The sequence below is a fragment of the Cryptomeria japonica genome, chromosome 5 (assembly GCF_030272615.1).
Source record: "Cryptomeria japonica chromosome 5, Sugi_1.0, whole genome shotgun sequence".
NCBI lineage: Eukaryota > Viridiplantae > Streptophyta > Pinopsida > Cupressales > Cupressaceae > Cryptomeria > Cryptomeria japonica.
The window spans coordinates 246,635,037-246,659,386 of record NC_081409.1 but is presented as its reverse complement, the minus strand read 5'-3'; the positions used below and the strand labels follow the sequence as shown (position 1 = coordinate 246,659,386).

The 24,350-nt window shown below is 35.5% G+C and overlaps 1 pseudogene; it reads right to left on the bottom strand.

The window, feature by feature from the left end:
* Positions 1-408: 408 nt before the first annotated feature.
* On the bottom strand, positions 409-22,814 carry LOC131875846 (uncharacterized; annotated as a pseudogene).
* Between the last annotated feature and the right edge of the window lie 1,536 nt (positions 22,815-24,350).

Sequence of the window (24,350 nt, the reverse complement as noted above, 5' to 3'; positions counted from 1 at the left end):
GGAGCATCTTAAAATAAGTATCGAGTGATACTTTGAAAAGTGTACTTTTTGACCCATGCGCAAATAATGGATCCCACATTGTGCATCGTTACTACCCAAAAGACAAAACAATAGCTATAAGTAGTTTAGAATATGTAGATGCATGAAGTTAGCTATAACGACTACTAATATGCTTCCCCTAAAGACTGTATGAACACCAACAATAGTTCTCAGTACAATGAAAAGAAACAGCCTACCAATTTCATGTCATAGTTGTTTGTGGCACTCTTTATCCTGGTGGACGTTGCATAGACGTACACGTAAGTTTTCATCAAAGAAAACAAGATATTGTTACTATAAATAAAATTGGTAACACCCCATTCGTCCACCTGCAAGGCATGACTATCTAAAACATGTAAAAAGTTATGTTTAACTTACAGCTAACCAAACAATGTTGCCATTATCGCAATCTAAAGCCCATAGAAAGCCATTTCTTATTCATGCAACTACAATATCCCGCTTTGTCTCAATGGCATCAACAATATCATTTAGAAGAATGGGGGCCTCGCCAAAATCTGCATCGGGGTTGAGCCCAGATGGACAATTTGGGGTGCTCAAAATTTTATAGGCACCGAACCACACATCATAGCCACCTAGTTGTTGAAAACACTTTAATTTTCTTGTGTCTAAATCCAAGGTTATAATAGAATTCTGGTGATTGTCTGGCTTTATGTAGGGATTGGGGAAATCCGACTGGGTTTTGTTGCTTTGTTTTTCCTAGCATCACAATATCTGGTAGAGCTTTGTAAGGTTTCCTATGGCAATATAAACATTATTCCTTTTGATATCAATGGAAGGACTACTGCCCTAGATTGTAGCGCCTGAATATTGTCTGAGCTTTCCTTGGTTGTCTGGTAGCATATATGAATGTCATATGATTCTGCCTGTTGAGATGTTGAGTTTGGCTAGGCTTCCTATGAAGGTGCAACATTCCTCTATGCTCAGACTTTCTTCCAAAGATGAAGTGCTTATATACAGACCCTTGCACAAAGATAATGGTAACTCACAAAAACTATTGCTGACCTTGAATTTAATGAACGTTTATATCAAGTATAATTACTACTCATAGCTTCATAGGGTCCACAAAATTTCTCATCTTATGCAACTACTGATCAAGGCAAATCAACCATGGAATTGGATTAAGAAGTATGATCTTGTATGTTTCGCATGAATGATCAGACTTAACATTTCCAACACTCATTGAGTTTTAAGAAAAGTATATTTGAAAAATTTGTTTACTAAATTCCAGATGAAATCAAGTTTTTTAACATATTTTATGTTAAATCACTTTAATATATAGTCTTATTAAAAAAAGTGGTATGATTTCTATGAGCCAATTTAGAATGCGATAATAAAGTCTGGCTCCACACCCAATTCACATTGGTTTCCATAACTTTAAGTCCGACATACATTTAAATTATTTACTTAACTACTAAATGGTGGTAACAGAGATTTCTGGTTCAGGTCATATAAATATAAATATTCTCACATAAGAAAACATCTCTAAATAGTAATTACAATATGGCCTTTACCTCTGCCCCCAATGGCTCTCCCGCCCCTCTAGTTTGAATTATTTCCTTCCCTTCTCGTCTGGTCTACCCCTCCTACTTCGGTGGCTAAGGTGGGTGCTTCCCTCCCATCCGATGATTCCCCTCTAGTCACCTCTCTTAATGTTACTGCGACTCCTGCGAACCCCATCGGTTCGATGGCCTCTGCTCTGGCCCATGGTGCGACTACTATGCCTGGGAAACACACTTTAGATGTTGCTCCTTTGCCCCCGCCTGTGGGGAAACATAGCTTTGCTCGCATTGCTCAATTTGTGGCTACCTCCTCCAATGGGGTCCATCTTCTCCCCTATGCCAAGACCTTGGCATCCCCTATGATTGTCTGTGGGTAGGACGTGGTGGATAACATTGGATTTTATCAACATTGTGTCTTGGTCTGCAGATTCTCTGGGTTTTGGTCATCTCTATCGAATCTTTGCCATTGGGTAAGTGACTCTTGGAAATCCTTGGTTGCTTACAACATTGAACTGTTTCCATGTGCTAAAGGATTCTTCATTGCCTCCTTTACCTCTTCGACTGATAGGGATTTGATTCTGGAAAAGGTGTGGACTTGGGATGCCCACCTTCTCTCGATTAAACCTTTGACTACTGCTTTCAACCCTCTCACTGAACCACTCAATGTGCATCCAGTTTGGGTTCGTCTTCCGAATCTCCTCTTTCATTTTTGGGAGCAATCTTACTATGAGGTTATTGGGAACTCTATTGGTCGCTTCTTGATGGTGGATGATGACACCTCTATGGGCTATTCCACATTTGCCTGCATCTTGGTGGACATTGATATTACTTCACCACTCCCTGGTAATGTGGTTCTCATGGTTGGAGATTGGCCATGGACGCAACCTCTCGATTTTGAAGGCCTCCCCTTCTGCTGCAAAAAATGCTTCACTACCAACCACCTAGCTTCAGACTACTCGTTTTCTCGCTGATGAGGGGTCCCCACCTGGTGGAAGGATGCTACTCAAGACTATTTAATGGTTTATGCTTCAGAGGGTCTCTTTGCGGCTCGGGTGAGGTGTCACCATCTGATCCTTGTTCCTTGCCATGGATTTTATAGTCCGATCTTGTGGCTCCCTTTCATCCTATGCAATCTTTGAACATTACTTGAGTCTTTACAAATGCAGCTCATGTCTAGTCTTTTGTGGCCTCCTTGCAGCCTCTAGATACTCTTACAGGTCCGCCTACTGTTGATTCCCTTCCGGAAGATCTCCAACTCGAGAATCTTAATTATTCTATTTCTTGAACAGTGGTTCATCGACGACAAAAGGGGAGGTCCACTCCCCCTCCCCATCTCTCCCCCAAACATGGTTCGTCTTCATCCCCCCTTGATTTGGGGTTGGGTTTATGTTATTTTGCAAGCCTCCTTCGCGTGCTTGGTTAGTTTGTTTTGTTTTGTGGATAGTCTTGAACTATGTAAAGGGTCAGTGCCCTAGTCAACAGTGCTTTTTAATCAAAAACATCTCTATATAATATCCGAAGAGTCTGAAAACCAACTATGAACCAAATTATCAACATGAAAAGTTAAAAGGTTAAAATATTGTATTTTGAAAATTGAAAATCTACATTATATATTTTTAATTAGGAGAAGACCACCTCCTTGTCTCTGGCATGTTGAATGTTAATTTAATTAGTTAATCGCCATTGAAAAAAAAGAGAAACAAGAACATGCTGAAAATTCCCATTTATTTTTAACTAACAAATACATAGATTTCTATTTGAACTACTATAAAATTTTGAAGAGCCAATTGACAAAACTAACTCACCAAAAATAAAATTGATAGGAAGTGGTGACAATGGGTAGTAAAATGGTCACACTTAGACCTTGGCATAGGTGCTATATTTTTGTGCGAAGCTCAAACAAACAGCCCTTGATATCTACAGTGATTGCATGTTTTTTTTCTACTATGCTTCTTGTTTAATACTGCGTGTCTCATACATAGTTGTCTGTATGAGCTATAACTTTTAAGTTACACATGCCCTTTTACTTTTAAGATTTGACAGAAGTTTCGATTTAACAGACCATAGATTTGATATTTGTTGTAATTTTTCTCTCTATTGTGATCTTTTTGGTTTCCAATGTATAAATATAAGGGAAGGGGCCTTAACCATAAATAGTGATCGTTTTGCAATTTATTTATTTATTTTTTCAAAAATAATCGTTCTCTTGAAATTTTCTTAGGCTAAATTAGTAAATTTTTATTATGGAATTAGAAGAAAAAGCAAGAGTGAATATAAAAATTTAAACAAATTGAGAAGTATGAATAACAATGTAACTTGACTTTCAAACATATTATCTGTAATAAATTGGAAAATCGATTGCTTGTTATATCTAGATTTAATACATATGATAATACAAATATTTTATACAATTTATTTTGATTAAAATTAAATTGAGTACATTCATATTCAATTTCTTTTACATATAAAGATCAAATCACTTATATAAACAATTACCACTACCAATATCAATATTTATTTCTTGCAACTCTTTAACCTTCTAATATACAACTTAAAATATATACTCATTGCACCTGGATCCGTGGAAAAGCTAGTTTCTAAAACACTTAGTTTCTTCCGATTTGAAGAAAATCTGTGCTTTGTAAACTCTTCAATTCATAAACAGGTGAAAACACCGAAAGAGAATAAGACTAAAGAAATTTTTGTTTAAAATATTCTATCTCGTGGAAGCATCAAAATTTAAAGAGAAGCAGCTTTGTCTGAAGGTTCATGAACTTCTGGAAATAGCCAAAACGTAAGGAAGAACATTGTTGGCAAATGTGCAGGCTTTGGAAGTCAGTGGAACATTGTTGGCAAGTGCATTTTTTTTCTCCTTTCTTTTCATGTTGCATCTAGACTCTCTTCTATAGTCTATTCGAACTACTGCATCAGCAATTATTGTTCAACTAGTTTACATTAACTTAAACTAATTCAATTAAATATAATTAACTAGTTTAAATTATTATTATAAAAATCAAGTGACTTTATCACTTCTGGTATTGTCAAAAGAAAGAGGACAAAACTAGAAATGCCTGTAAACTAAAATGGAAATTCAAACAAAAATACAATACAAACATTAGGAAATTTCCGTCCATGTACGGGAGAAACTCAAGACCTCTCTCATCAATATCTTTAAATCTATCTCTTCTGATTCTAACCAATTAGGCAATAAGGTTGTCTTCTTTATTTCATTTTCATACTGTGGATGCGTATGATCCCTGTCATCTAACACCTGATCAGGAATGAGGAAAAGTCCACACTTCCTCATAAAATCCATTGACATTCTGGACCACATCCGTCTCTTCACTATCTGCCCGTCCATCAAGTTGGCCCATTCAATCAATTTTAATTATTGCTTCTCATTTGTTGATGCTTAGACATTTTAAAATGCTTCCTCATAAGACTATAGCGTTCTATTATTTTATAGAATAATAGATAAATCAATTTCTATATTTTGAAACAAATTGAAAAAAAAAAACCATGAAGAAATTGGGTCAACCTATTTTAATTCTAGATTTTAATTGGTTGAAGCTTCAACATTTAATAGATTTGGTTGAATGCATTAGTATTCCTACATTCAAGAACTAATAACAATTAGATTTTTTCTTATATTATAATAACAAATAAGTTCTATCTTTATAAAGATATTTCATAAATTGCCGAGCTATCCTTAAAACTTAATAACAATATAGAATGAAGAGAAAGTGGAGCCCACTATCCCTCTAATGTGAAGTCCATGAGTTGAGGAACTTTCTGGACAGTTTTGGGGCAGACAAGGAAATTCATAAGCTAAAGGAGGAACTCCGGGAGATGAAGTGTAGGTGTGACACTAGGGATAAGCAACTTGTTAGCATAAACAAGTTCTACATTTGATTTGTGCACAACTTGATGATGACCCCTTGTCTCCTACAGGACAAAACTATTGAAGAAGAGATGGACAAACATGCCTACAAGGAACTCTATAGGTTCATTTATGAGGATTGGGGCAATGTCATTGAAATGGTTGGGCTCAGTAAGCTAGCCTCATAGGTCTAGGTCTATTTATCTTTGGTTTTCTATTGTTTTTGGTTCTATGTTCTTGCAAGATATGCCCCTATGCTCTCTTTTATTTATGCTAGACTCTTGCGATAAGTTTTTTTTTTGTGATGTTGAGGTGCTATTAGTTGATAGTTTATCAACACCCTAATTAGCACTGCTTTTCTAATAAAAAATAATATACTTTACTTAAACATAATTAAACATTAAAAATGAAAAATAAAATAAAATCATATATTCACTTAAAAAAAAGCCTTTATCTCTTTAATTCTTAACTTCTCTATCTTATAGTAGAAATGAAAATGAAAAATAAATAAATCGTATCTATATTATTGTAGGATAGTGTCAGCTACTAATAATAAGAGATAAGACTGAATCAAATCATATCTCTATCACGCAACCCAGAATTGGTGTCAGGCGGCCCGCTAGCCATAACCGACAAGAGTCAACCCAATCACATCCCTATCATGTGCGATGCTTTTTAATTTAGTCCTTTCATTACCAGAAAAGCTTTCCACGCCATTGATATTAACATTGGTACTCAATTGGCTAGCCCCTACTTTTTAATTTAGTCCTCTCATTACTAGAAAAGCTTTCCACACCATTAATGTTAACATTGGTACGCAGTTGGCTAGTCCCTACTTTTTAATTTAGTCCTTTCATTACCAGAAAAGATTTCCACACCATTGATGTTGACATTGGTATTCAGTTGGCTAGCCCCTTTAATTAGATTAATCAGTTTCAATGGTTTCTAATTAGCCCAATCAAATTGATATTTTTATTGTCGTGGTTTACATTAATTGCATATATTGTTATGATGATGATATTACTAGGATTTGCCTATGTACTAATTAGATGTTATTCAATTAGGTTTAGAAAATATTCAATTATCTAATGGTATTGAAATGGAAGCAAAATTTTTAGTTATACGTCATTTAATTTGTATTAGTTCTTGTCAAGCATCCATTTAATTTAATTTTTTAATTAATTCAGTCAATTAATTTTTAAAATTAAAAATTTGAATAATTAAATTTCTTATTTAAAAAAACATATATTCCTTTGTTGGTTAATTTATTCATCAAATAATAAATATAAAAAATTAAATTATTATTTATTTTAATACAATATATATCTCAAGCTTACATTAATTCTGTGTTGCCACCCCTATTTAAATTTGTGTTTAGTAATTATGTTTATCGAGGATAGTTCAAAGTATTCCACCATAAATATGTTTTCACACGAAATTAAGAGAATGTTTTCATTTTGGTGTGCAATTCAATTTAAGATCCTCCCACAAACCCTTTCAAGATTTATGAATTGACTTACATTGGTGCTTATATTTCTCCAACATTAAGGAAAAATATAAGAAATGCAACAACAAAACAAAACATGGAACCATTTCACATTACATCTATGAGAACCAAATGTTGTTCTCAATTGCAGTCACTGTTGTCGACTGCTGCCACCTAATCTCAAACAACATAGGAAATTGTCACTACCACTAGAAGTTGCCCTTGACTTTAGCCGATTTAACTCAAAATGGAAAAGGAACATTGATGTTATATCTCCCAACAATGTGAAATTTCCGCTTATTCACACCACACAGGAGCACTGAAAAGAAAACAAATCATATAAATCTGTTGGGTCTACTTGAAGGTGTCACTGTAGGGTTGAACTCAAACGGTGTGAGAGTAGTACACTCATGAAGATTCGTTCATTCTTTGTCTTCGACATCGACATGCACCAGCAAGAATGCAAAAGGATTCTATACGAGTAGCCACCTTGAATTGTTCCGATGAAGATTCACTCATTCTCCGGCATGTAGCCATAAAATCGGTGTCACGCGGCCCACTAGCCATAACTGACTAGCTGAACCAGTCACATCCCTATCACCTGGGATGCTTTTTAATTTTTAATTTAGTCCTTTCATTACCAGAAAAGCTTTCCATGCCATTGATCATGCCCACATTGGTAATTAGCTAGCTAGCCCCTTTAATTAGATTAATTGGATTCCATGGTTTCTAATTAGCCCAATCAAATTGATGTTTTTATTCAAGTGGTTTAGATTAATTACATATATTATGATGATGATATTACTATGATGATGATATTACTAGGATTTGGTTATGTAGGTAGTAATTAGATGTTATTCAATTAGGTTTAGAAAAGATTCAATTATCTAATGGTATTGAATTGGAAGCGAATATTTTAGTTATACGTCATTTAATTTGTATTAATTCTTATCTAATTTAAATTTTTAATTATTTCAGTCAATTAATTTTTAAAATTAAAAATTTGAATAATTAAATTTCTTATTTAATAATTTAAAAAATATATTATTTTTTTCGTTGATTTATTCATCAAATAACAAATATTAAAAATTAAATTTTTTTTATATATATATATATATATATATATATATATATATATATATATATATATATATATATATATTCGTTAAGTGCTATCATTTATGGGGATAACTCCCCATATTGCTTGAAATTTTAGAAATTACATTAAGTTTGAACATCATGGACCCACTAGTCCATATGCATCTTATATATCTGACAAGTTTCCATTAGTTTTGTCTTATTCACCCCTATTTAAATTTGAGTTTAGTAATTGTCTTTTGACAAAAATAATTAAAAGTATTCCACCATAAACACGTTTTCAGGAAATTAGGAGATATGTATGTTGGGCATAATTGAAAAGGAAAAAAAATAATTAAAGGGTAAAAAAATGCATAAGGAATTAATATTAGATATTTATAAATTTATATAAAAAAGTTGTTTTTAATATATTTTTTAATAATGGTAAAATATTTTGTTTTTGATCTTCGTTTTGTATAATTTGATATAGACAAAAATATATATTACAATTTTATAAAATATTTTTTAAAAAAGATAATTTTTTTGATAAAATTTTGTAAATTTAAAAATATTTTAAAACTTAATTTTATTTATAGATATAAATTATCTGTTGTAAAAGATTTAAAGAATAGAAATAAAATAAAAACTATCTGTTATTAAATAACTTATTAAATTGAGAAATATATCTAATTATTTTTATTTGTTCTTTATTGTAGATTTGTAAGAGGTAGAAATTAGCAACACAAAGAACTTGATAAATTATTATTATATATTATGTTTTATAATAAAGACTATTAAATAAAAATACAATATACTATATAATTAATTTATATAATAATTATTTTACATATAATTATAATAAAATATGAAAATTAATTCAATCCAAAACAATACATGTTTCATGTCTTTTTAATCAAATACATTATAATTATATGGGAGTTTAGTCTCTTACATTATAAGAAACTCCCAAAACAACCTACCCAAATATATTGAGTTGTTTTAATAGCTCAACACATTCGCAATAGTTATTTGAGTTGTGTTAATTATTACTTCTTGCCATAGACATAGAACTATTGGCAAGGGACTCTATTTAACTAGTAATTAGTACAATTAGTTTTTTGACAAATTAAATTGTAGATATTTTTTCTTATTCAAACAAATATTAATCTATATTAATCTTTATTAAAAGATATATGTGAAAATTTTAACAAAATATAATTAAAAATTTAATTTCCTCCAATATTATTGGCTCGCAAATTTTCACCCCATATGGACGATTTTTACACTTGACATTAAATAAAAAATTTAGAATATATTATTTGTTTTTTGCATTGGTTTTCTGGCGTTTGTGATTTTCATGGATTCATGGTAATCTTCCTTGTGCAAACGATTGCTCAAGGTTTTCCTCTATTTTTTTTCCAATCATTATCTATACTTCACATAATCCAGTTTTTATCTACTCTATTAAATCCTCTTGGACCCTAAGAATAGATAAAACATTGTGAGCTGCAAAATTTAATGCACATTCTTCAGGTTTTGGAATGATTCACATGACCAACTGGGTTGTTTTGTTTTGAGCTTCTTTAGAGTTTCTTTTTCTGCAAAGTTGGTAAAAATGCAGTTTTATATATATTTGCATATATTGAATTAAAATTAGAAAAAGTTAAAATACAAAATTGAATAATTAAATTTCTTATCTAATAATATTTTTAAAAATACATTTTTTTTTTATCAATTAATAAGTATAAAAACGATATATATATATATATATATATATCCAAGGTCAATTATTATTATTAACCTGCCATTTAGTGATGTTCATTTATATCTCACATGCATATGGGAACGACACTATACGTTGTAGTCTAACAAGTTTCCATTAATTTTGTGTTGTCACCCCTATTTAAATTTGAGTTTCATAATTGTGTTTGCCAGACATAATTTAAAGTATTCCATCATAAATAGGTTCACACAAAATTAGGAGATACGTATTTTGGGCATAATTGAAAAGTTGAAAGGTCAAAAAAAGGGGTAAAGATTTAGCATGTTGAGAAATAGTGTGAGACAGGTATGTATGTGATATTAAGCAGTAAGGCATGTTTGGTTCACAAGAGTATTTTCTAGAAGATCCTATGCTCTGTAATCTTGTGTTTTTCTTATCATTGTTTGTATCGTGTTCTGGTATTAGTTGTGTATGTTGAATTACTATCTGGATATCTGTATTGCATTATGATTTATGAATTCTATGCTCCAAAATCTATGGCATATGTATCTTGAAGATGGAATTTTTTATGTTTGGAATTTGTGTCTATGGGTCCATATCTATGGGTCCGGTATACCCTTATTTTGTTCTAGTAGTTGAGGAAATCAAAGCGTGTAGAAGATCAGTGAAGGGCAACTTGGTTACTCTATTTTTTGGTTGAGGCTTTATTAGATAACGTGTTGATCTAAGCAATACTTTATTGTATAAACATTTTGTGTTTGGCCATATATATATATAAGTTAAATTATTGAATGGACACAATTTTCTTTCATATTCATTTTCTTTCTTTTTTCTTTTCTTTTTTCGAGCGTGCATACACATATCTTATAGAATAATATATCATAAGGTAAAAATGAGATAACATATTATTTAATTAAAAAATAATAATAATTTTATTTGAAATGAATTATAATATATAAATTCCTATTATGCATATGTAAATAAGATGAATTAGTTATATATTTTGCATACATAATGTATTATTAAGTAAATTTATGTTCAATTGTTAAATAAGATGTTCCTCATGAAAATCATAAAGTTGATAATGAAGGAATAAAACATATTAAAGAAGATATCATCATAGAAAGACAATTTTCAAATAAATTATGAGATGTATCTTCACATGTATGCATGATGAGGTTAGATTTACGGCACCGTCATGTAATATATACAAAAATAGTATCAACATAGATCAAAGTTGTAATGCCCGCCAAAATACCCTAGAGAAATACACCTAATCTATCTATAATGGAGACATTTTTTTTCCTAAAATGCACATCCTTAAACAGCATATGCAACTATATCATCCATCTAATGCATATCAAATACAACATCTACTAAAGGCATCAATTATAATCACATCATAATCTTAATTATTGTGTTGCATAACACATCTTAGCACAATTTACATAAGCGGAATAACATATCATATCATATTTTCCCTGTGGTATCTCAACGTCACTACTTAAGAGTGACATCCTATAAACTAGATTCATTTTAAGCGCCAATACCAAATGTTCCTAATTCCATATAATACATCCATTCTAACATTATAAATCTAACACATATCCTTCCTAACATCATGATAATAATCTCATAATCAATCATTACTTCCATTATGACTATCTTAGATCTAGGAATCTTATGCATAACATTAGGATTACTTTCATATGCAATTACATTAACATACATCCATGATATCTAATCAAGGTACATATTTCCATCTAAGAATCATACATTAATTTCTTTAAACATACGATAGGACAATTTGTGTCATATTCCAAGAATACCATTTTATTACATACAGTTCCTAGTCTTACAATGTCACATTACATAGATTTACTTTTACAAGGTACACAATCCTTTCCTTAATACAATACATAGAATCAGCAGCAAGTCTTCTCACATAATTGAGAACAATAGAATTCACATCCATGCACGCAACTCCAATGAAGAACATCCCAATTGGAGAAGGCATCAAACCACCCGACCATCTGGAACCAAATACGAACCACCACCCATGCTAGCAAATGACATGGGGTTCCAATGCTCACTCAAGACCTAGGTTGACACCTAACAACCATGGGACTCAACATAGCACATATTGAACTCAGCACAACAATAATCAAATGACAACACAAAGGCTGAAATCAACAACAAACTCTTCCAGAGGAATACAATAAATCATGGCATATGGACATGGTCACATGTAGGAATGGAGTGTCATCACATGCTATCCTCATATAGAAGGGAATATGGCCATCCTTACTAGTCACACTCCTACGTGCTAGCCTCACAAAGAAGGTAAATATGCACCCATAGTAGACATGTATGATATCCTCACAAAGAAGAGAAATCCATACTCCTAATAGACATACAAGCTCCTCTCACAAAAGAAGGGTGAAAACAATCCCTTAACAGACATGTGGAGCCATCTCAACCAATGTGAGTACAAGGGAGATTAGCTTGCCATCTCATATGGCCTCAACCAAATAGAATTATCTTATTAGGTGAAACCCAAGCCCAATCAATTATTATATGTTATCACTGAATTACAAAAAGGAAAACTCCCAATGTGCCCTGGCAGTCTAGGTGTCAAACGACCTAACTCACGTGACCCCAGTCATCACAAGGAAGCCCACTCCCCTAATCATATGCCAAGTCATAGGGTAACACAAAAAATGGCATCATAGCACATAAAGAATGCTCACAAAAGACTTCCAAGACACATAACATCATTGAGAACATACTGCACATATACATATGAACCATTACAAGCATAGGGCCTTCACTAATACCTCATAGGTATAGTACCAATGAGAGAACATGAAATAGAAGCACATCATAAACTACTGCAAATCCTCAACAGCGAGGTACAAAACATCTCATTGGGGTCATAGAAACAATCCTCAAACAGCAAGGCAACAACCTCTTGCTGGAGCAACTTTTGCATAAGGAAACTCCTCAACGATAGGGCATGAACGCACTTACCAAAGAAAAAAATACATCATGAGACATCATAGGACATCATGAACTAGTTAAAATTACTCAACATGGACTTTACAAACCTCTAGGAATTCACACAATCCAAACTAGAACTTTACAACACTAAAATTGACCTTTCTGGGCCTCCCGGACCAGTTCAGCTCTCTTGGTATGCAAGTTAGTGCCCCTGGTATGTAGAGTAGCATTTTGGGAACATTGCATAGCATTATGGGATGATTACACAATGTTTCTAGTGCATTGGTCAGCGTTTTGGGCTTCTAGGTCAACTTTCTCAGTTTGTAGGTTAGCTCTCTTGGTCAGTTTGCCAACACTCTGGGTCTGAACTATGGCGTTCCTGGTATGCATAGTAGCATTTATGGAAGATAGGATAGCATTCCTAATATGCATAGTGGAATTTCTGGAAGATAGGATAGCGTTCCCAGTTGATATGGTGGCGTTTCTCGTTAAGCATGCAAAATCATAAGTTTAAGAGATCTTGAAGATGAGGTGGCTGCCCAAATCAACTGAGGAGGCAAAAACAACCTCAAGGACCTGATGAGGAGGTTGGATAAGCATCAAAAAGGGTGTACACATGGTTTACGCATCAAATGCAACTCACAAGAATGAGTTTGCAACTCAGCGGATAAGCAATTTGGCTAAAACTGCATTTTAGGATTAAAGAGAAAAGGAGAGAATCCTATCTCTGCATAGGCCAAAATAACTGAACCAAAACATTACCAAACACTTAAATACTCTAACAAAAAGACTACAAATGTCTGAAACATGACATGGACACTCACTGTGAGCTTCATGAGCTCTTACAATGCTACCGACACACTCAAACCATGGAAAAACAACTCCTATCACATTAAGGAGTTCTCAAGAGGAGCAATACTCAAACAGATATCCAATGCCACCGAGAACACACTTTAAACATAAAAAAAACATCAAGTACATATGCACGGGATCCATTTTCCATTACATGGATCAACAACTCAGAAATTTCTTGCAACAATTAATTCAAACTGCATTCTTTCCCCCCTATTCATTCATTATTACTGCCAAAAAATCAAACTTCATTCCTTCTTTTCCCGAATCATTCAGCTATCTCAGACACTACATTTTAACAACATTACAAGAACAAAACATTTCCGGAGACACAGTCAAAGAGAAATTCATAGAGAAAATCCACAATGACAATTCACAGAAGAGGATTCCATCAATCTTTCCCTACAAAGCTAACCATCCCCAAATCTAAACCAAAATAGAATAATCCCCATACAATCTTTAAGTTGCAAACAAGGCAAACAAATTCTCTCATGGAGAAAGCATTCTCTGAAAACATAAATGTAAAAATTAAAAATCCACCGACCTTCAAATCGCAATCCAAAATAATTGAATCAAAGAGGAAGAAATATTGAATCCAAAACCAATCCAAACCAAACACACAAATTCAAAATGGCGCCGGCTGGTAACCCCCAAACAGCTACACGAAGCCAAATAAAAAGATTTTCAAGCAAAATCTCCCAACCAATCAAAATAATCCATAAAAATAATATTTCTTACCTACCGTGTATAGTTCCAAGGTAGGAATATTTTATTATTTTTTCTACCAACCAATTTAAATTTACCCAATTACCAAATAAGGTAGGTAGAATATATATATTATATTTTATTTTACCCCACCCCATGCATAATAAAAAGAAAAGTAGTAATATTATATTATTTTTAGGGGTGTAGAAATAGAAATAGGTTTTACATCTTTTATATTAATAATAGTAAAATCAACTTTACAATTGTATCTAAAATAAATTAAACAAATCAATTAACAATAAATAAAAGAATGGAAAAAGCGAAAATGCGAACTGCAGATGTTATTGCGATAAGCATAAACATTTCTGCAAAACCCTCGAAACATCCTCGAAGGCAAGGGAGGAATAATGGGATATGGTAGAGCGGAATTAATTTACAGGGTCCATAAAAATGTTGTGGGCACCTCAAATAGATTTGCAGCTTTGAATACCTCTCAATCATGCGCCACAGGAGCAAATTTGACTAATTTACAGCTTAATGATATATGCAAAAGGGTTGTCGGGGTTCCAAAGGGTCCCCCATTCGGCCAAAGGAACACAGGTGTTTCTCCCTCAATTATAGCAAAGCCGGTTTGGAGAAGGACACAACGGAACCCTAGGGCACCTTTAAAAAAAAAGGAAAATCCTTTAACACAGCAGAAAGGGGAATTTCTTACCATCTCGAAGGCTTCTCGGGATAAATGGTACCCTAACAATGGTAGGATTTCATATTCACCATACATCCATGCGGAGAGATTCTCTTGAGCTCAAAACGATGTTGCTTCAGGAGCTAACAGAATAAAATTAGGGTTAAGAATACCCACCACGACAAGCTCGAAGTCAATCGTCCAAACCAAGTGCATGGAGGGATACAACCCTAAACAATGCTCAAACAACACTTAAAAGTCATCGTGCAATAGCGTGGATAACATAGTAATAATAAGCGACGGACACACAGATGAATTGTGGGATTGTTACAATGAACTTGGGCTCTTTGGCAAATGGTTTGGATTTGGAGCGTCGACCTCTGATGTCCTCCATTGGTTGAAGTCCGCCACGAAAAACCAAATAAGTATTACTTGTTTGGAAGATGATTTTCTGTTTATTAAATGCAATTCATGTGAACTTAAAAATCATTTACTTGGGAATAATCATAGATGCTTTAGAGGTTATTGTTTCAACTTTTTTAATTGGAAACCTAATTTCTCGCCCAAAGATTTTAAAAAGCTTAGGGTGCCTAAATGGATTCAGCTCCCTAAAATGTCGGTTGAATTGATCCACAATCATACCCTACAAAAATTAGGGGATTTTTTAGGAGGATTTGAGGGTATGGAGGAAAATTACATGGTATCCTCTGACATAAAAATATTAGCCAGCGTTGAGATTGACAAACAGAAATTCGAACCCATCAAAATCAATACAAACCATTCGATATACCAGATTCATCCAGAGATCTTTATGGGTGATATCACAGCCAAGGAAGTTATCTTCCCTGTTCAGAATATTGAGAGAAAAAGTATTAAGATAAAAAAAGATCATGGAGTTGATAAGGGTATAAACATAAAATTCAACCCAAAAGACAGATTTGTGTTCCACAAACAAAACCCTAGGGCTAAGGAACTAGTAGACAATCAAAAAATGGTAGAATATGAAAAAGATAAAACAGAGATAGAAAACACACCTAAAGAACCAGTGATTGAACAAAGAGGGAAAGATATAGAGAACAAAGAAAGCTCTAAGCAAGAAGCAATACCATTAATAAACAATGACTCAAAGGAACAGAGTGAAGATATTGGAAAAGAATGCAACTCCCTAATGAATGGAGTTAATATTGATAACCAGGAGGAAACAATAGGAGACATTGAAAATAAGGAGGATAACAATGAGGAATTAGAAAACCATCCCACACCACACACAACAGAGAAGGCAAGATGCTCTAAAAAAGAAAAAGAACAAGAACAAAAAAGGGAAAAAAAATTAAAAAGAAAAAAAGAAAAAGAAAAAGAACTCCAGCAATAACAATAGTGAAAAGGATATTGAAAGGGAAGAAAGGATGGAAAGAGAAAACAAATGTATCCTAGAGTATGTTGGCAATGAAGTTACAAATGACCTCATTGAACTATTCATAAATGAAATAGCAGATGAGGAAGAACTGGCATTACAAAAAGTATTTTTAGCAAGAAAATTATTAAAACTTAATGTAACCAAGGAAGAATTATAGGACCATAAATATGATGTAGTAATGGATAAGATGGACAACCTGGGGATAGCTAAAACCATAGAAACCTCCTCACCCCCGGATTATGCTACTGAACTAAAAAAAAGAGGGAGAAAACCAATTGCGGAATTATTAATCAAAGCATGATGCGCTGCTGGCCAGATTAAAATCACAAACCTTTTTGAAGCAGGGAAGGGGAAGGACCTTCCCATGGAGTTATGAAACTCCTTACTTGGAATGTTAGGGGCCTAAATGCCCCTAACAAGCAATGTATATTTAAATGTTGCATAGCTAAATTCAATCCAGAAATATTCTTAATACAGGAAACTAAATTAAATAACACTGAGATGACAAACCTCAACAAAAAATTAGGTATTAGAGAAATAGAAGGACAAACTGCTTGTGGAGCCTCAGGAGGATTTGCCATCATATGAGATCCTAGGCTAATATCCTTTAAACTAATTAGTAAAAGCCCAAACTAGATGTGCAACTGGGCTATAAGCATTAAAAGCAACTTAAAATTTATTATAATTAATGTCTATGGACCTATCCAAACACAAGCAAAAAGACAAGTGTGGAATGAAATTGAGGAATTCCTTTCAAGTGACATGGATCAAACATACATAATAGGTGGGGATTTCAATGCCATCTTAGATCCCACGGAAAAATGGGGAGGTAATAAAAAAATGTCCCAAACAAGTCAAGACTTCAAAGAATGGACACATAAGTGTAACTTGATGGAATTCAAGACAAAAAATGAAGCCTTTACTTGGAATAATAGAAGACAAGGTTTCTGCAACGTTGCAGAAAAACAAGACAGATTCTTCCTATGTGGGAATCTCACAAAGTCTTATGAGTCCTCGGTTCTCCCGTTCTCGGGATCGGACCATTTCCCGATCCAATTGACCATATCAGAGGAACTAAAGCCAACCAAAACCCCCTTTCTCTCTGAAATAATGTGGCTAAGGGATGAAAATCTAATACAACTAATAGAAAAATGGTGAAATGAAACAGAAGTTACAGGGTCCAAAACTTTCAAAGTAGTTACCAAACTAAAAAAGATAAAGCAGTAATTAACAATATGGAACAAAATCCACTTTGGAAACATCTTCACAGAAAAAAGGGAAATTGAGATAGAAATGGAAAGAACTAATGAAGAGGTAATTAAGCACAAGATGGATAACATGCTTTATCAAAAGGAAAAAACCAATTTGGCCCACTATGAAGAAATCCTTGCAAGAGAAGAAATATATTGGAAACAAAAATCCAGGGAAAATTGGTTAGAAGTTGGGGATAGAAATACAAGCTTCTTCCACAACAGCACAAAACAACGAAGAGCTATAAACAGAATCAACAAAATTAAATTAAATTCAGGAGACTTCAGTGAGGACCTTGATAGTATAGCAAGGGAAGCAGTAGAGTATTTTGAAAATATCCTTAATAACAAAGAGGGTTCTAGGTGGACAAAAGAGAGTGAATTCTTAAAATACATTTCCAAATTAATCTCTAAGGAACACAACTTGATGTATGGAAGAAGTAGAAACAACTTTATTCCAAATGGGACCGAATAAGGCTCCTGGCCCTGATGGTTTCCCAGCACACTTTTTTCAAAAATGTTGGATCTTCATGGGGCAAGAAATTACAGAAGCACTAGAGGGGGTGAGAAATTCAGGAAAGATTCTGTAAGAACCCAACTTGGCTCTCCTCTGCTGACTGTTTCTTTTGAATGCAATAGATTTGAATTTGTTTTGGTTTTTGAATGTTTATAGATTTTTTTGTGTTTTTTTTTGGTAATAATGAGCAATGAAACAATACTGGAATAAACTCCTATGCCTAAAATAATACTGGAACAATAATATTACTGCTGGAATTAATTTACGAAACTATCAAGGGAATGTTTGTTCTGTTTTATGGCCAATATGCCTGGAAAACAAATTCATTACAATGTAAGATAAAAACCTGATTTTTGTTGTCCCAGTAGTTGAAAAAAATCTGCCAACTGCAAATTTTAATTTTTTTGAAAAAATTACTGTTCACGCGGTACTGTAGCAATCCGTACGGCGGCACTATTCACGCGGTACTGTTCACGCGGCACTGTAGCAGTCCGTACGGCGTTTACTGTAGCGCGGGTACTATAGCAGCAATTGTATTTTGAAATGATTGCTTCAATTCTGATTTTTAATGGCTGCCAAATGAAACTGTAGGTCTGCAATTAATATATATTCGAAAATCTGCATACCCTAGATGTCTTCCCTTCTTTTTAAAGCCCAAATAGAACTCCAGAATGAAGCTCTCCTGAAATGCCAAATTTAGTGGATATTTCACCACCTCAAATGGTTGCAACACTGAAGAATTGTCGCTCTCCAATGGCTGATTGAATCAGAAACCCTTGGCTTCTTCTCCCAAGTTCATAACAAACAAATATCAATTTTCTGGATGGATGATATAAAATGAGCTCTTAAGTCCCTTCTTATTCTTTCTTATGAGAGCTCGAACACTTTCTTGGCCAATGTGGGATTAAAGACATATTCACACATTATAATATTAAAGTGACTTTATTATTATAAAGTTACTTTATAACTTTATAAAAATATTTAAATAAATCACTTAAGTCACTTTTAATTAAATTAATTAAATATAAAGTCACCTTTTTTAATTTTATTTTATTTAATGACTTAATAAGAAATTAATTTAATCAATTTCTCCTTATTTCTCCACTTAGCCTTCGGAGAATGTAAAGGCTAAGAACTCCAATGAGATGCTAAAAAGGTGGGGACATTACAGTCCGCCCTTCCTGAAATTGCTTGTCCTCAAGCAACTTCAACTCCGGATGCTGCAAAATCTCCTCATTCTCCCAAGTAGCATCCTCTACTGGCAAATCCTTCCACTTCACCAAATATTCCCGGATGTTACGTCTCCTCAAGTTCCTTTCTCTGAAATCAATGATAGCCTCCGGTATCAAAACAAGTTTTCCCTCATCATCCAGGGGTGGTAGTACTGTAGAAGGCACAATATGATGTCCTAGCGCCTTCTTGAGGCGTGACACATGAAAAACGTTGTGCACCTTGCTCTCTGCCGGTAAATCTAACTCATAAGCCACCTCTCCCACTTTCCTGATAATCCTAAATGGACCATAGTATCGTGGCTTAAGTTTCTCGGCACCACTCTTCTTGAGAGTGGATTGACGGTAAGGCTGCAACATAAGATACACCATATCTCCAACCTCAAAAGTCCGCTCAGTCCTCTTCTGATCTGCATACTGCTTCTGCTGATTCTGTGCCTTAGTTATATTATCCTTGAGAGTCTTAACAATGTCTTGACTCTCCTGTAACAAATCACCTGCACTGGGCACTCTACTGTCACTCAAAAGCAGATCCATAAAATTGGGTGCCTCATACCCATTCAGGGCCATAAAGGGTGACATCTGAATAGACATGTGATAAGTGGTATTGTAGCAATACTCACAGAGATAAATCCACTTTACCCATGCCTTCTGTTGCCCTGCTATATAATTTCTGAGATATCCCTCCACCCATTTGTTCACTATCTCTGTCTGACCATCTGTCTGAGGGTGGTAGCTAGTACTCGGAGTGAGCTCTGTCGCACACAACCTGAATAGCTCCTGCCAAAAGTGACTCATAAACCTGCTGTCCCTGTCACTCACAATGCTCCGAGGTAAGCCATGTAATCTGAATATCTCCTTGAAGAACAACTCTGCCACCTGTGTAGCAGTGTATGTAGCAGTGATCGGAAAGAAGTGTGCAAACTTCGTAAGGCGATCCACAACCACATATATGCAGTCCCTGCCTTGGGCCCTAGGCAGTCCTGTGATGAAGTCCATAGACAAACACTCCCACTTCCTATCAGGAATCGGAAGTGGCTGAAGTAAACCGGCTGGATAGGAGTGTTCTTTCTTATTCTGTTGGCAGGTGGGACACTCCCTAACATACTGAAGTACCTCTGCTTTGAGCCCTTTCCATGTGAAGCGCTCTCTAATCTGCCGGTATGTCTTGTAGTAACCAGGATGTCCTGCCATAGGTGAATCATGAAAATATTTCAGAACCATCCTCCTCACTGCTGATCCTGGAACCAAAAATATTCGCCCTTAGTAAATGATGAGCTCATTCACAAGGGTGTATCTGTTGTCCTGAATATTCCCATCTATGAATCCAGCTGCCCAAGTATCCTTTGCATACTCTGCAAGGATCAAGTGTCTCCAATCCTCCGATATGTCTGTCAATAAGCTCAAATGGGGCCGACGTGATAAGGCATCAGCAACTACATTCTGTGTCCCCTTAAAATATGTAATGTCAAAGTCATAGGACTGTAACTTGCTCACCCACTTCTGCTGCCTATCATTGAGGTCTCGCTGCCCCAAAAAGTATTTTAGGCTATTATGGTCGGTTTTGATACAAAATTTGCTACCTACCAAATATTGCCTGAATTTAGCCAAAGCATGCATAATAGCTAACATCTCCTTATCATATATGCTGAAGCTCCGCTCTGGCCCTCTCAATTTCCTGCTCTCATAAGCAATAGGGTGCTTCTCCTGCATAAGCACCGCTCCAATGCCCTCCCCGGAAGCATCACAGTGTAGCTCAAAAGGTTTGCTGAAATCTGGTAATGCTAACACTGGACAAGAAGTCATCAACTCCTTAAATTTCTCAAAACACTCCTGTGCCTCAGGAGTCCACAAGAAAGCTCCCTTTCTCATCAAATCTGTCAAGGGTGCTGCATGCCTAGAATATCCATCCACAAACCTCCTGTAGAAACCACATAATCCCAAAAGCCCCTCAACTGTGTAAGGTTCACCGATGAAGGCCACTCCACAATGGCACGAATCTTTTCAGGATCCATGCATACGCCCTCTGCACTGATGATGTGACCCAAGTACAACAACTCTGTCATGCCCAAATCACACTTAGACTCCTTTGCATACAAGGACTCTCTGCTAAATATATCCAACACCTTGTCAAGGTGAACCAAGTGCTCCTCCCAAGATCTACTGTACACCAAGATATCATCGAAGAAGACAAGTACAAATTTCCTCAACTGAGGATGGAAAACCCGATTCATTGTTGCCTGAAAAGTAGCAGGTGCGTTAGTTAGCCCAAATGGCATAACTACAAACTCAAAATGGCCACAATGACATCTAAAGGCTGTCTTCTCAATGTCCTGCTCTCTAACTCTGATCTGGTGATAACCTGATCTTAAATCTATCTTTGAAAAGAAGCAAGCTCCATGAAGCTCATCTATCAACTCATCGATCCTAGGAATGGGGTACCTATTTTTAATTGTCTTCCTATTAAGCACCCTGTAATCAATGCACATCCTCAATGTCCCATCCTTCTTCTTCACTAAGACCACTGAAGAAGCGAAAGGAGACTTACTTGGTCTAATGTGGCCCATAGCAAGTAACTCCTTTACGGTTTTCTCAATTTCATCCTTCAACCTCTTCGGATGCCTGTAAGGTGTAATCATGATGGGTTTAGCCCCCTCCTCTAACTCAATGATGTACTCAATACCCCTGTCTAGTGGTCTACCTGGTGGAATGTCACTGAAAACATTAGAGTGTTTAACTCTAAGCTCCTGAATATCAGGAGGATATTCAATCTTCTGCTGTCCCTCCTGTGATGGCATCAACATGCACTCTGCTGCCCACTCTACCTGATCATGTCGAATCAATCTAGCCATCCTCCGGAAAGAAACCATCTTGAGATCACTGTCCCTGATTGCCTTAAGAATATGTGTCTTCCCATTCACTTTAAACCTCATCTCCATCTCCTTGAGGTTAAGAGTGAACTCCCCAATATCATGCAACCAACTCATCCCAAGGACTATATCTGTATCTCCCATAGGCACAACATAGAAATCTGCCTTAAAGTCATAATTATTAACTTTCAATGGGAGTCCAGTGATCTTACGATCACATTTGAGGACATAGCCATCAGCTACCCTCACTCTAATTCCCCCAAACTCCTCTGTTTGTATGCCACGCTTCTCCACCATCCTAGCATCAATGAAATTATGAGTGGCACATGTATCAACCAAAGTTATGACTCGCTGTCCAGCAAGCACTCCTCTCATCCGGAATGACCCTTCTTGCCTAATACTTGTGAGACGAGCTTCCCTAAGTTGCCCATCTCCTTCCCCATCATTGGACTCCATTTTAGACAAGTTTTCAGCCTTGTCTTCCTCTTTTTCACCATCTATTTCCTCTATATCAGACTGCTGGTCTGAGTTATCTGATTCTGATTCCTCATAGTATGCCCACATAACTCTGTTAGCTTTGCCCTTTGGTCTAAGAGGACAATCATGGTTTGCATCATAGGGTCCTTTACAGTAGAAACATAATTTTTTCTTCCTCAAATCATTTAATGTTTCCCTGTCAAAAGGTGCTGGAGTTTTATCTTTAGAATCATTTTTAAAATCAGTCCTCTCTGGTTTTTTATAAAATGGTTTGTTATCCTTACTAGAAGATGCTCCTTTGGACTGAAATTTGTTTGTTGGGACTGCATGTTCCATACTTCTTGCCTTTTTCATAGCTTCCTGTAAAGAAATAGGATCAAATGCCTTTATCCAACCTCTCAGTGGTTCGGATAGGCCCTCAATGAAAAGAACTATCAATCTACGCTCTGAAATGTTTGGCACCATGACTGCCAACCGCTGAAATTCACCAATGAAATACTCCAAGTTGCCTGTTTGTTTTAGCTGTGCTAAGTCCCGGAAGTAAACCTCTGAATCTTTCTTGTCAAATCTTTCAACCAACCTATCCACGAAGTCCTAGTACTCTGTCACCTGATTATGTTGAAGTGTTACCAAACCATGGTACCACCAATCGTGTGCTACTCCCTCCAAATGCAAAGTGGCGTATTTGATAGCTTCAATCTCTGTCATTGGCCTCAGTGCCAAAAATGTGTCAAGCTTATGAATCCAAGCTTGAGCTGTCATCTTACCACTCCCACCAAATGTAGGCATAGTAAGCTTGCCTGTAACTCTATGCAGCTCACTATTTTGACCTCTAGGCCTCCTATCCTGTCTGAGTGACCTGTAATGCTCTCTCCTCTGATTTACAAACCTCTCGAATGTCATCCTCTCTCGTACCTGTGGAGTTAATAAATCCCATTCGTCATTCGCAGCCATGAGGATATCTGCGAACATCTCCTCTCCTGGTTCTCCTGTAGGTGCTACCTCAGGCTCATCTCTAATGAAGGTAGGACGTGTAGGCCTGTATGCTGTCCTGGAATGAGTCCTATGAGTTCTAGGTGACCCCACTGCACTCCTGTTATCCCCTTGCTCCTGATTTTGTCTGTCTTGTGGGTTCATGCGCTCAATCATGGTGGTGAGTGCCTGCAAGGCCTGAGCCATCTGCTACTGTCCTGTAGCCATTACTCTGAAAAATTCCCTTGTTTCTTGCTCCTCATTCCTATCGCCTCTGGGTGGGCTACCCCCTTGCCTGTCACCCATGGTGCCCGGCTGCCTGTCAAATTCTTGTTCCCTGTCAAACAAAGCTCGCCTGCGAGTGTAATATCTGTGAGAGCCAACCTCAGGCGGCTGCATGTGATTGCTAAACCCTCAGGATGGCAGGATTTAGCTCTGATACCAATGTAAGAACCCAACTTGGCTCTCCTCTGCTGACTGTTTCTTTTGAATGCAATAGATTTGAATTTGTTTTGGTTTTTGAATGTTTATAGATTTTTTTGTGTTTTTTTTTGGTAATAATGAGCAATGAAACAATACTGGAATAAACTCCTATGCCTAAAATAATACTGGAACAATAATATTACTGCTGGAATTAATTTACGAAACTAT